General features: G+C 47.5%; 1 pseudogene; it reads right to left on the bottom strand.

The window, feature by feature from the left end:
• LOC127912367 (XK-related protein 7-like) overlaps positions 1-7,875 on the bottom strand; it is a 126,782-nt pseudogene extending 118,907 nt beyond the window's left edge.
• Positions 7,876-14,861: the final 6,986 nt, after the last annotated feature.

Here is a 14,861-nt window from a genome sequence, read left to right as displayed (position 1 = left end):
AGGAAATGGAGGAACTCTCTGAGGGGGGAATATATGAGGAGGAAATGGAGGAACTCTCTGAGGGGGGAATGTATGAGGAGGAAATGGAGGAACTCTCTTCATTGAAGTAGGGGGACTGAGGGGGGGAATATATGAGGAGGAAATGGAGGAACTCTCTGAGGGGGGAATATATGAGGAGGAAATGGAGGAACTCTCTGAGGGGGGAATGTATGAGGAGGAAATGGAGGAACTCTCTTCATTGAAGTAGGGGGACTGAGGGGGGGAATATATGAGGAGGAAATGGAGGAACTCTCTTCATTGAAGCAGGGGGACTGAGGGGGGGAATGTATGAGGAGGAAATGGAGGAACTCTCTGAGGGGGAATGTATGAGGAGGAAATGGAGGAACTCTCTTCATTGAAGTAGGGGGACTGAGGGGGGGAATATATGAGGAGGAAATGGAGGAACTCTCTTCATTGAAGCAGGGTGACTGAGGGGGGGAATGTATGAGGAAATGGAGGAACTCTCTTCATTGAAGCAGGGTGACTGAGGGGGAATGTATGAGGAGGAAATGGAGGAACTCTCTTCATTGAAGTAGGGTGACTGAGGGGGAATGTATGAGGAGGAAATGGAGGAACTCTCTTCATTGAAGTAGGGTGACTGAGGGGGAATATATGAGGAGGAAATGGAGGAACTCTCTTCATTGAAGTAGGGGGACTGAGGGGGGAATATATGAGGAGGAAATGGAGGAACTCTCTTCATTGAAGTAGGGGACTGAGGGGAATATATGAGGAGGAAATGGAGGAACTCTCTTCATTGAAGTAGGGTGACTGAGGGGGATGTATGAGGAGGAAATGGAGGAACTCTCCTCATTGAAGTAGGGTGACTGAGGGGGAATATATGAGGAGGAAATGGAGGAACTCTCTTCATTGAAGTAGGGTGACTGAGGGGGGAATATATGAGGAGGAAATGGAGGAACTCTCTTCATTGAAGTAGGGTGACTGAGGGGGGAATATATGAGGAGGAAATGGAGGAACTCTCTTCATTGAAGTAGGGTGACTGAGGGGGGAATATATGAGGAGGAAATGGAGGAACTCTCTTCATTGAAGCAGGGGGACTGAGGGGGGGAATATATGAGGAGGAAATGGAGGAACTCTCTTCATTGAAGCAGGGTGACTGAGGGGGGGAATGTATGAGGAAATGGAGGAACTCTCTTCATTGAAGCAGGGTGACTGAGGGGGGAATGTATGAGGAGGAAATGGAGGAACTCTCTTCATTGAAGTAGGGTGACTGAGGGGGGGAATATATGAGGAGGAAATGGAGGAACTCTCTTCATTGAAGTAGGGTGACTGAGGGGGGGAATGTATGAGGAGGAAATGGAGGAACTCTCTTCATTGAAGTAGGGTGACTGAGGAGGAAATGGAGGAACTCTCTTCATTGAAGTAGGGTGACTGAGGGGGGGAATGTATGAGGAGGAAATGGAGGAACTCTCTTCATTGAAGTAGGGTGACTGAGGGGGGAATATATGAGGAGGAAATGGAGGAACTCTCTTCATTGAAGTAGGGGGACTGAGGGGGGAATATATGAGGAGGAAATGGAGGAACTCTCTTCATTGAAGTAGGGGGACTGAGGGGGGAATATATGAGGAGGAAATGGAGGAACTCTCTTCATTGAAGTAGGGTGACTGAGGGGGGGGTGTATGAGGAGGAAATGGAGGAACTCTCCTCATTGAAGTAGGGTGACTGAGGGGGGAATATATGAGGAGGAAATGGAGGAACTCTCTTCATTGAAGTAGGGTGACTGAGGGGGGAATATATGAGGAGGAAATGGAGGAACTCTCTTCATTGAAGTAGGGTGACTGAGGGGGGAATATATGAGGAGGAAATGGAGGAACTCTCTTCATTGAAGTAGGGTCTCTGAGGGGGGAATATATGAGGAGGAAATGGAGGAACTCTCCTCATTGAAGTAGGGTGACTGAGGGGGGAATGTATGAGGAGGAAATGGAGGAACTCTCTTCATTGAAGCAGGGTGACTGAGGGGGGGAATGTATGAGGAGGAAATGGAGGAACTCTCTTCATTGAAGTAGGGTCTCTGAGGGGGGAATATATGAGGAGGAAATGGAGGAACTCTCTCATTGAAGTAGGGTGACTGAGGGGGGAATATATGAGGAGGAAATGGAGGAACTCTCTTCATTGAAGTAGGGTCTCTGAGGGGGGAATATATGAGGAGGAAATGGAGGAACTCTCCTCATTGAAGTAGGGTGACTGAGGGGGGAATGTATGAGGAGGAAATGGAGGAACTCTCTTCATTGAAGTAGGGTCTCTGAGGGGGGAATGTATGAGGAGGAAATGGAGGAACTCTCCTCATTGAAGCAGGGTGACTGAGGGGGGAATGTATGAGGAGGAAATGGAGGAACTCTCTTCATTGAAGTAGGGTCTCTGAGGGGGGAATATATGTGGAGGAAATGGAGGAACTCTCCTCATTGAAGTAGGGTGACTGAGGGGGGAATGTATGAGGAGGAAATGGAGGAACTCTCTTCATTGAAGTAGGGTGACTGAGGGGGGAATATATGAGGAGGAAATGGAGGAACTCTCCTCATTGAAGTAGGGTGACTGAGGGGGGAATATATGAGGAGGAAATGGAGGAACTCTCTTCATTGAAGTAGGGTGACTGAGGGGGGAATATATGAGGAGGAAATGGAGGAACTCTCCTCATTGAAGTAGGGTGACTGAGGGGGGGAATATATGAGGAGGAAATGGAGGAACTCTCTTCATTGAAGCAGGGTCTCTGAGGGGGGAATATATGAGGAGGAAATGGAGGAACTCTCTTCATTGAAGTAGGGTGACTGAGGGGGGAATATATGAGGAGGAAATGGAGGAACTCTCTTCATTGAAGTAGGGTGACTGAGGGGGGAATATATGAGGAGGAAATGGAGGAACTCTCTTCATTGAAGCAGGGTGACTGAGGGGGGAATATATGAGGAGGAAATGGAGGAACTCTCTTCATTGAAGTAGGGTGACTGAGGGGGCAATATATGAGGAGGAAATGGAGGAACTCTCTTCATTGAAGCAGGGTGACTGAGGGGGGAATGTATGAGGAGGAAATGGAGGAACTCTCTTCATTGAAGTAGGGTGACTGAGGGGGGGAATATATGAGGAGGAAATGGAGGAACTCTCTTCATTGAAGTAGGGTGACTGAGGGGGGGATATATGAGGAGGAAATGGAGGAACTCTCTTCATTGAAGCAGGGTGACTGAGGGGGGAATGTATGAGGAGGAAATGGAGGAACTCTCCTCATTGAAGTAGGGTGACTGAGGGGGGAATATATGAGGAGGAAATGGAGGAACTCTCTTCATTGAAGTAGGGTCTCTGAGGGGGGAATGTATGAGGAGGAAATGGAGGAACTCTCTTCATTGAAGCAGGGTGACTGAGGGGGGAATATATGAGGAGGAAATGGAGGAACTCTCTTCATTGAAGTAGGGGTCTCTGAGGGGGGAATGTATGAGGAGGAAATGGAGGAACTCTCTTCATTGAAGTAGGGTGACTGAGGGGGGAATATATGAGGAGGAAATGGAGGAACTCTCTTCATTGAAGTAGGGTGACTGAGGGGGGAATATATGAGGAGGAAATGGAGGAACTCTCTTCATTGAAGTAGGGTGACTGAGGGGGGAATGTATGTGGAGGAAATGGAGGAACTCTCTTCATTGAAGCAGGGTGACTGAGGGGGGAATATATGAGGAGGAAATGGAGGAACTCTCTTCATTGAAGTAGGGTGACTGAGGGGGGATGTATGAGGAGGAAATGGAGGAACTCTCTTCATTGAAGTAGGGTGACTGAGGGGGGAATATATGAGGAGGAAATGGAGGAACTCTCTTCATTGAAGCAGGGTGACTGAGGGGGGAATATATGAGGAGGAAATGGAGGAACTCTCTTCATTGAAGTAGGGTGACTGAGGGGGGGAATATATGAGGAGGAAATGGAGGAACTCTCTTCATTGAAGCAGGGTGACTGAGGGGGGAATATATGAGGAGGAAATGGAGGAACTCTCTTCATTGAAGCAGGGTGACTGAGGGGGGGAATATATGTGGAGGAAATGGAGAAACTCTCTTCATTGAAGTAGGGTGACTGAGGGGGGAATATATGAGGAGGAAATGGAGGAACTCTCCTCATTGAAGTAGGGTGACTGAGGGGGGGAATATATGAGGAGGAAATGGAGGAACTCTCCTCATTGAAGTAGGGTGACTGAGGGGGGGAATATATGAGGAGGAAATGGAGGAACTCTCTTCATTGAAGCAGGGTGACTGAGGGGGGAATATATGAGGAGGAAATGGAGGAACTCTCTTCATTGAAGCAGGGTGACTGAGGGGGGAATATATGAGGAGGAAATGGAGGAACTCTACTCATTGAAGCAGGGTGACTGAGGGGGGGAATATATGTGGAGGAAATGGAGAAACTCTCTTCATTGAAGTAGGGTGACTGAGGGGGGAATATATGAGGAGGAAATGGAGGAACTCTCTTCATTGAAGTAGGGTGACTGAGGGGGGGAATATATGAGGAGGAAATGGAGGAACTCTCTTCATTGAAGTAGGGTGACTGAGGGGGGGAATATATGAGGAGGAAATGGAGGAACTCTCTTCATTGAAGCAGGGTGACTGAGGGGGGAATATATGAGGAGGAAATGGAGGAACTCTTCTCATTGAAGTAGGGTGACTGAGGGGGGAATATATGAGGAGGAAATGGAGGAACTCTCCTCATTGAAGTAGGGGGTCTCTGAGGGGGGGAACGTATGAGGAGGAAATGGAGGAACTCTCTTCATTGAAGCAGGGTGACTGAGGGGGGAATATATGAGGAGGAAATGGAGGAACTCTCTTCATTGAAGCAGGGTGACTGAGGGGGGAATATATGAGGAGGAAATGGAGGAACTCTCCTCATTGAAGTAGGGGGACTCTGAGGTGGGGAATATATGTGGCACAGAGGAAGACGTTTTTGTTGATCTTTAACCATATAAATAATTCTCCTGTTTTGATCAATTCGATTGAATGAATTAGTTCAGATTTATACCATATTAGCATTCCCCCTGAGTCTCTGCCTTGGGTGATTCCTTTTAATGTAGTGGATGGTAGGTGATTGTTAATTAACGTGGCCTCAGGTGTTGCTAATTCTGGACTGGCAGTGGCTAGACAACAGGAAATACTGTATGTGGACGGACAGAAAGTTTGTGTACATCTTACAAACATATGAAGCAGTCTATATCTACTTACATTAAATATTTCTGACAGTTTGTGCAAAGAGATCATGGACAAATAGCAATGTGCGCCCCATCATCACCATTATCATCATCCTCATCGTCACCGTCATCATCACCATCATCATCCTTATCATCATCATCACCATCATCATCGTCACCGTCATCATCACCATCATCATCCTCATCATCATCACCATCATCATCACCATCATCATTGTCACCAAAATCATCATCACCGTCATCATCATCATCATCCTCACTACCATCATCATCACCATCACCACTACCATCATCATCACCATCACTACCATCATCATCACCACCATCATCACCACCATCATCATCATCGTCATTATCATCTCCATCACCACCATCATCACCACCATCACCATCATCATCGTCATCGTTCCATCATGAAACACTACCAGAACTGTGTAAATTCACCTCACAGACATTTTAAACAGAGACATTGAACAGCACACCAGACCAGCGACAGCCCCAACCTGCCTACCAGTCATGGACAAGAGGCAGACAGACGTCTTGGTCGATAATACTATCCTTTTCAGCTCAATCTAACACTCTGACAGTCTGCTTCTCCCTCTACCAGAACCCCGGGGCCACCAGCTAGCACAGCGACACTGTTTTCTCTCCCAACCCTCACACACACACACACACACACGCACGCACACACACACACACACACACACACACACACACACACACACACACACACACACACACACACACACACACACACACACACACACACACACACACACAGATACACACAGATACACACACACACACACACACACACACACACACACACACACACACACACACACACACACACACACACACACACACACACACACAGAGACATTCTAGAATCACTCGACTGTAGGAGTAGATTTGATTTGACGCATGTGGTCCCATCTGTCAGTGCAACGTGGTCTCAGAACATTTCGTATTATTCTGTAGGATAAATCCCAGACACTCCATTTAGTATGATGTTACGTTTCGTATGGTATGTATTAGTTTGTGGATGGCCATCTTTCCATTTCATATGATATGTTACAGATTACAGTTCATATGATATGTTACAGATTACAGTTCATATGATAAGTTATGAATTGAAATTCGTTGCAATATATTACGAATTTGCAAAAACGTACAATATGTTATGAATTTGAAGAAAACGTATGTCACAAATTCCTATTTGTTGTGGCTATGTGGCTAACGTTAGCTAGCTCTAGGGGTTAGGGGTTAAAGTTGAGGTTAAGGTTAGGAGTTAGTTTAAAAGGTTAGCTGAAAGTGTTAGATTATCGTTAGCTAACATGCTAAGTAGTTGTACAATAGCAACAAAAACAAAGCTATAAGTAGTTGCAAAGTTGTTACTCAGAAAACAATTATAAAGTTGTCCACGATGAAATTCGAACAAGAAACTTTTGGTTTATACGTCTAACCTCCTTTCGCTCCTTTTACCTTATTAAGTAATCTTCTGTCTTGTGTAACCACACCAAACATAACCTACGGGTCTCTAAGACTACATGTATATGTACTATGTTATGTCGTGTCTAAGAGACCAGTTTGATTATAACCTCTCTGAGAGAGAGAGAGACAGAGAGAGAGAGAGAGAGAGAGAGAGAGAGAGACAGAGAGAGAGAGAGAGAGAGAGAGAGAGAGAGAGAGAGAGAGAGAGAGAGAGAGAGAGAGAGAGAGAGAGAGAGAGAGAGAGAGAGAGAGAGAGAGAGAGAGAGAGAGAGAGAGAGAGAGAGACAGAGAGAGAGAGAGAGAGAGAGAGACAGAGAGAGAGAGAGAGAGAGAGAGACAGAGAGAGAGAGAGAGAGACAGAGAGAGAGAGAGAGAGAGAGAGAGAGAGAGAGAGAGAGACAGAGAGACAGAGAGAGAGAGAGAGAGACAGAGAGAGAGAGAGAGAGAGAGAGAGAGAGAGAGAGAGAGAGAGAGAGAGAGAGAGAGAGAGAGAGAGAGAGAGGGAGAGGGAGAGAGAGAGAGAGAGGGAGAGTGCGGAGCAGGTCGCCCTGTCTGCCTGCTCGTTCAAGTGCACACGTGTCTCCTATCGATCTCCATTTGATTGCCTTTCTTCTATGTAGCAGACACTTCATATTAATACTCTCTGTATCTCACCTCCAGACTTGGCCAAGTTGGAGGATGTGAAGGGTACTCTGAAAAAACCACGTGCACACTCTGCAGCATCTCCGAGTCTCGCTCCCTGTCCCAGCCAGCCCCGCCGACGAGCATCCGTCACCTCCGCGCTTTTCATAGGTGTTACACTCGTCTCCTACCGCACCGCTGTTATCCGTGTAGTCGTAGACAAACCATCTGAAACTCAACACCTGAACCACGGTGGAGGGAACCACCACGAAGACCAGCGTCAGCCCGAACCACCAGTAGTCCCGTCTCAGGTAGTAGTCCGCGGCAAGCCACAGGTCGGTGGCCACGTCTGAGAAGAAGACAAACAGGGCGCACATCACCCAGTAGCAGTCCAGGAGCGAGTAGGGCTTGGAGACATAGGGGTACGGAGAGGCATCCTGGTCGGGCTTGTCTGCTATAATAGATCGGGGTGGTGGTGCTACGAGGTTGTCGGTATTGCGCACAGACACGGCTGCTCCATCCGATTTAGCTGCCATGTTTGTTGTAGGAAAGAGATTGGGGAAAGGGAGAGGGTGAGAGTGAGACGGGAGGGGCTGTGAGAGAGAGAGAGAGATTTCTCAGACAGGCAAAAACGTCTCATCGTTTAATTGGCTATTAAATGTCATTACATTCTTATTCAACGTCTTATCATCACACTGAATAACAAACAGCGTTTGTCACTTATATATTTCAATGCGGAGATCATTTCCTAACCAAGGACTCAATATGTAGGCTAATGTAGACTATGACTGACAGCAAGCGCTCACAGCGAAGCGGCTGTTTTTACATCATACGAGTCCGGAGCATTACGTGGATCATCGATCATTACACACCGGGTACATTTGATACATTTGGTAAAACTCATTAATTCAATTAATGTTAAATATTAATTAATTAATTCAATTAGCTAAATATCGTATCTAAAAGGAAAATACTAAAAGCAGTTTTACAGTAGCGTGGGCTATGTAGGGTAAACAGTGAGATGCGTCTGGATATTACACCTGTCAACACGGTTCCCCTCTCTAGTCTACGCCTGCGTCAGTCGGCACACCTACGCTACTCACCAATGAGTAAAGAGTTTCGTGGTGAATGTTTAAAGAGGAAGATAGAGAGAGTCTGAGAGAGAGAGAGAGAGAGTCTGAGAGGGAGAGTCTGAGGGAGAGAGAGAGAGAGAGAGAGAGAGAGAGAGAGAGTCTGAGGGAGAGGGAGAGAAAGAGAAAGAGAGAAAGTTAGAGAGACAGAGAGGGAGAGTCTGAGTGAGAGAGAGTGTGTCTATGTGTGTGTGTGTGTGTGTTCAATGTGTGTTAACAGAACACATCGACTGACTGCACACTAGTCTGTGAGTTGCTATAGTTCCAGCAATGAGCTACTATATTGATTAGATAAACAGCTGTGGCTCAGTGGAAACTCAAAAGGAGATTTTTTTTTTTTGTAAACAGGTTTAGTGCAGGACAGAACAGAGCATCATAGAAATTATAATCTATAGGTCTTTATGTAAAGAAATAGCCTATCCATTACATCTATCACGGCCGATGTTCTCTGGGTCTACTGAACACAGTCTGGGTCTACTGAACACAGTCTGAGTCTACTGAACACAGTCTGAGTCTACTGAACACAGTCTGAGTCTACTGAACACAGTCTGAGTCTACTGAACACAGTCTGGGATTACTGAACACAGTCTGAGTCTACTGAACACAGTGTTCGTCTACTGAACACAGTCTGGGTCTACTGAACACAGTCTGAGTCTACTGAACACAGTCTGGGATTACTGAACACAGTGTTCGTCTACTGAACACAGTGTTCGTCTACTGAACACAGTGTTCGTCTACTGAACACAGTCTGGGTCTACTGAACACAGTCTGGGTCTACTGAACACAGTCTGAGTCTACTGAACACAGTCTGAGTCTACTGAACACAGTCTGGGATTACTGAACACAGTCTGAGTCTACTGAACACAGTGTTCGTCTACTGAACACAGTCTGGGTCTACTGAACACAGTCTGAGTCTACTGAACACAGTCTGGGATTACTGAACACAGTGTTCGTCTACTGAACACAGTGTTTGTCTACTGAACACAGTCTGGGTCTACTGAACACAGTCTGGGTCTACTGAACACAGTCTGAGTCTACTGAACACAGTCTGAGTCTACTGAACACAGTCTGGGATTACTGAACACAGTCTGAGTCTACTGAACACAGTGTTCGTCTACTGAACACAGTCTGGGTCTACTGAACACAGTCTGAGTCTACTGAACACAGTCTGGGATTACTGAACACAGTGTTCGTCTACTGAACACAGTGTTCGTCTACTGAACACAGTCTGGGTCTACTGAACACAGTCTGGGTCTACTGAACACAGTCTGAGTCTACTGAACACAGTCTGAGTCTACTGAACACAGCCAATCATTGAAGATGAACAAGTCAGTACTTCTACATGAACATGGGTGTTAATGTAGCATATAGATATTGACGATCTGCCCCGTATATTTCCACCATCTGATGGATTGACAGGTATTGATCTAAGTAGATACATTAGAGATATAGCTATTGACCTTCTATCCTTATGGTGCCCTCGTCAAAAGGAGTCCTCTTCGTAGGGAATAGGGTGCCATTTGCGATTCAACCCTATTCTTTATCCCCAACCATCTGCTCATTAAGGAATAACTACTTTGCGTTGAAACGCAGATGAAGGGAATTGCTTATATTTATTTCGGTTAAGCCCTGTGTGGTCGCCGGCCTGTAGCTGTGTGCTGTGAAGGGGGTTGGCAGTACATAGATCCAGCTGAATGTTGCTCCACTAGCACCGTGATCCAGCTGAATGTTGCTCCACTAGCACCATGATCCAGCTGAATGTTGCTCCACTAGCACCCTGATCCAGCTGAATGTTGTTCCACTAGCACCCTGATCCAGCTGAATGTTGCTCCATTAGCACCCTGATCCAGCTGAATGTTGCTCCACTAGCACCGTGATCCAGCTGAATGTTGCTCCACTAGCACCGTGATCCAGCTGAATGTTGCTCCACTAGCACCGTGATCCAGCTGAATGTTGCTCCATTAGCACCGTGATCCAGCTGAATGTTGCTCCACTAGCACCGTGATCCAGCTGAATGTTGCTCCACTAGCACCCTGATCCAGCTGAATGTTGCTCCACTAGCACCCTGATCCAGCTGAATGTTGCTCCACTAGCACCATGATCCAGCTGAATGTTGCTCCACTAGCACCCTGATCCAGCTGAATGTTGCTCCACTAGCACCGTGATCCAGCTGAATGTTGCTCCACTAGCACCATGATCCAGCTGAATGTTGCTCCACTAGCACCGTGATCCAGCTGAATGTTGCTCCACTAGCACCCTGATCCAGCTGAATGTTGCTCCACTAGCACCCTGATCCAGCTGAATGTTGTTCCACTAGCACCCTGATCCAGCTGAATGTTGTTCCACTAGCACTGTGATCCAGCTGAATGTTGCTCCACTAGCACCGTGATCCAGCTGAATGTTGCTCCACTAGCACCGTGATCCAGCTGAATGTTGCTCCACTAGCACCGTGATCCAGCTGAATGTTGCTCCACTAGCACCTTGATCCAGCTGAATGTTGCTCCACTAGCACCGTGATCCAGCTGAATGTTGCTCCACTAGCACCGTGATCCAGCTGAATGTTGCTCCACTAGCACCGTGATCCAGCTGAATGTTGCTCCATTAGCACCGTGATCCAGCTGAATGTTGCTCCACTAGCACCGTGATCCAGCTGAATGTTGCTCCACTAGCACCCTGATCCAGCTGAATGTTGCTCCACTAGCACCCTGATCCAGCTGAATGTTGCTCCACTAGCACCATGATCCAGCTGAATGTTGCTCCACTAGCACCCTGATCCAGCTGAATGTTGCTCCACTAGCACCGTGATCCAGCTGAATGTTGCTCCACTAGCACCATGATCCAGCTGAATGTTGCTCCACTAGCACCGTGATCCAGCTGAATGTTGCTCCACTAGCACCCTGATCCAGCTGAATGTTGCTCCACTAGCACCCTGATCCAGCTGAATGTTGTTCCACTAGCACCCTGATCCAGCTGAATGTTGTTCCACTAGCACTGTGATCCAGCTGAATGTTGCTCCACTAGCACCGTGATCCAGCTGAATGTTGCTCCACTAGCACCGTGATCCAGCTGAATGTTGCTCCACTAGCACCGTGATCCAGCTGAATGTTGCTCCACTAGCACCTTGATCCAGCTGAATGTTGCTCCACTAGCACCGTGATCCAGCTGAATGTTGCTCCACTAGCACCATGATCCAGCTGAATGTTGCTCCATTAGCACCCTGATCCAGCTGAATGTTGCTCCACTAGCACCGTGATCCAGCTGAATGTTGTTCCACTAGCACCGTGATCCAGCTGAATGTTGCTCCACTAGCACCATGATCCAGCTGAATGTTGCTCCACTAGCACCATGATCCAGCTGAATGTTGCTCCACTAGCACCATGATCCAGCTGAATGTTGTTCCACTAGCACCGTGATCCAGCTGAATGTTGCTCCATTAGCACCGTGATCCAGCTGAATGTTGCTCCACTAGCACCGTGATCCAGCTGAATGTTGCTCCACTAGCACCATGATCCAGCTGAATGTTGCTCCACTAGCACCGTGATCCAGCTGAATGTTGCTCCACTAGCACCGTGATCCAGCTGAATGTTGCTCCATTAGCACCCTGATCCAGCTGAATGTTGCTCCATTAGCACCGTGATCCAGCTGAATGTTGCTCCACTAGCACCATGATCCAGCTGAATGTTGCTCCACTAGCACCGTGATCCAGCTGAATGTTGCTCCACTAGCACCGTGATCCAGCTGAATGTTGTTCCACTAGCACCCTGATCCAGCTGAATGTTGCTCCACTAGCACCATGATCCAGCTGAATGTTGCTCCATTAGCACCGTGATCCAGCTGAATGTTGCTCCACTAGCACCGTGATCCAGCTGAATGTTGTTCCACAGGCACCCTGATCCAGCTGAATGTTGTTCCACTAGCACCATGATCCAGCTGAATGTTGCTCCATTAGCACCGTGATCCAGCTGAATGTTGCTCCACTAGCACCGTGATCCAGCTGAATGTTGTTCCACTAGCACCCTGATCCAGCTGAATGTTGTTCCACTAGCACCGTGATCCAGCTGAATGTTGCTCCACTAGCACCGTGATCCAGCTGAATGTTGCTCCACTAGCACCGTGATCCAGCTGAATGTTGCTCCACTAGCACCATGATCCAGCTGAATGTTGCTCCATTAGCACCCTGATCCAGCTGAATGTTGCTCCACTAGCACCATGATCCAGCTGAATGTTGCTCCATTAGCACCCTGATCCAGCTGAATGTTGCTCCACTAGCACCGTGATCCAGCTGAATGTTGTTCCACTAGCACCGTGATCCAGCTGAATGTTGCTCCACTAGCACCGTGATCCAGCTGAATGTTGCTCCACTAGCACCTTGATCCAGCTGAATGTTGCTCCACTAGCACCATGATCCAGCTGAATGTTGTTCCACTAGCACCGTGATCCAGCTGAATGTTGCTCCATTAGCACCGTGATCCAGCTGAATGTTGCTCCACTAGCACCGTGATCCAGCTGAATGTTGCTCCACTAGCACCATGATCCAGCTGAATGTTGCTCCACTAGCACCGTGATCCAGCTGAATGTTGCTCCATTAGCACCGTGATCCAGCTGAATGTTGCTCCATTAGCACCCTGATCCAGCTGAATGTTGCTCCATTAGCACCGTGATCCAGCTGAATGTTGCTCCACTAGCACCATTATCCAGCTGAATGTTGCTCCACTAGCACCGTGATCCAGCTGAATGTTGCTCCACTAGCACCGTGATCCAGCTGAATGTTGTTCCACTAGCACCCTGATCCAGCTGAATGTTGCTCCACTAGCACCATGATCCAGCTGAATGTTGCTCCATTAGCACCGTGATCCAGCTGAATGTTGCTCCACTAGCACCGTGATCCAGCTGAATGTTGTTCCACAGGCACCCTGATCCAGCTGAATGTTGTTCCACTAGCACCATGATCCAGCTGAATGTTGCTCCATTAGCACCGTGATCCAGCTGAATGTTGCTCCACTAGCACCGTGATCCAGCTGAATGTTGTTCCACTAGCACCCTGATCCAGCTGAATGTTGTTCCACTAGCACCGTGATCCAGCTGAATGTTGCTCCACTAGCACCGTGATCCAGCTGAATGTTGCTCCACTAGCACCCTGATCCAGCTGAATGTTGCTCCACTAGCACCATGATCCAGCTGAATGTTGCTCCATTAGCACCGTGATCCAGCTGAATGTTGTTCCACTAGCACCATGATCCAGCTGAATGTTGCTCCATTAGCACCGTGATCCAGCTGAATGTTGCTCCACTAGCACCGTGATCCAGCTGAATGTTGCTCCACTAGCACCGTGATCCAGCTGAATGTTGCTCCACTAGCACCCTGATCCAGCTGAATGTTGTTCCACTAGCACCCTGATCCAGCTGAATGTTGCTCCACTAGCACCGTGATCCAGCTGAATGTTGCTCCACTAGCACCCTGATCCAGCTGAATGTTGCTCCACTAGCACCGTGATCCAGCTGAATGTTGCTCCATTAGCACCCTGATCCAGCTGAATGTTGCTCCATTAGCACCGTGATCCAGCTGAATGTTGCTCCACTAGCACCCTGATCCAGCTGAATGTTGCTCCATTAGCACCGTGATCCAGCTGAATGTTGCTCCATTAGCACCGTGATTAAACCCATATTAAACCTACAGTTTGAGAAAGAGACCCGGCAGCATAGCAGATTAACATGTCTGACTGTACAGTGGTACCATGGAGGTCTGTGAAGTTCTGACTGTACAGTGGTACCATGGAGGTCTGTGAAGGTTTGACTGTACAGTGGTACCATGGAGGTCTGTGAAGGTTTGACTGTACAGTGCTACCATGGAGGTCTGTGAAGGTCTGACTGTACAGTGGTACCATGGAGGTCTGTGAAGGTCTGACTGTACAGTGGTACCATGGAGGTCTGTGAAAGTCTGACTCTACAGTGGTACATACCTACCCTATAAATACTTGCTATGCTAATGAGGTACCATTATGACACTACCCTATAAATACCTGCTATGCTAATGAGGTACCATTGTGACACTACCCTATAAATACTTGCTATGCTAATGGGGTACCATTGTGACATTACCCTATAAATACCTGCTATGCTAATGAGGTACCATTATGACCCTACCCTATAAATACCTGCTATGCTAATGAGGTACCATTGTGACACTACCCTATAAATACCTGCTATGCTAATTAGGGTACCATTATGACACTACCCTATCAATAACTGCTATGCTCATGCAGTACCATTATGACACTACCCTATAAATACCTGCTATGCTAATGAGTGAGACAGGAAGCGATGTGAATCGTATGACTTTACTAGATGAATGAACAGTGACGAGCCATTCAGACCAGCCTTACTGATTAAACT

This window comes from Oncorhynchus keta, chromosome 27 (assembly GCF_023373465.1).
Source record: "Oncorhynchus keta strain PuntledgeMale-10-30-2019 chromosome 27, Oket_V2, whole genome shotgun sequence".
Classification (NCBI taxonomy): domain Eukaryota; kingdom Metazoa; phylum Chordata; class Actinopteri; order Salmoniformes; family Salmonidae; genus Oncorhynchus; species Oncorhynchus keta.
Note: the sequence above shows the minus strand (reverse complement) of the source record. Positions and strands in the feature narration are given on the sequence as shown.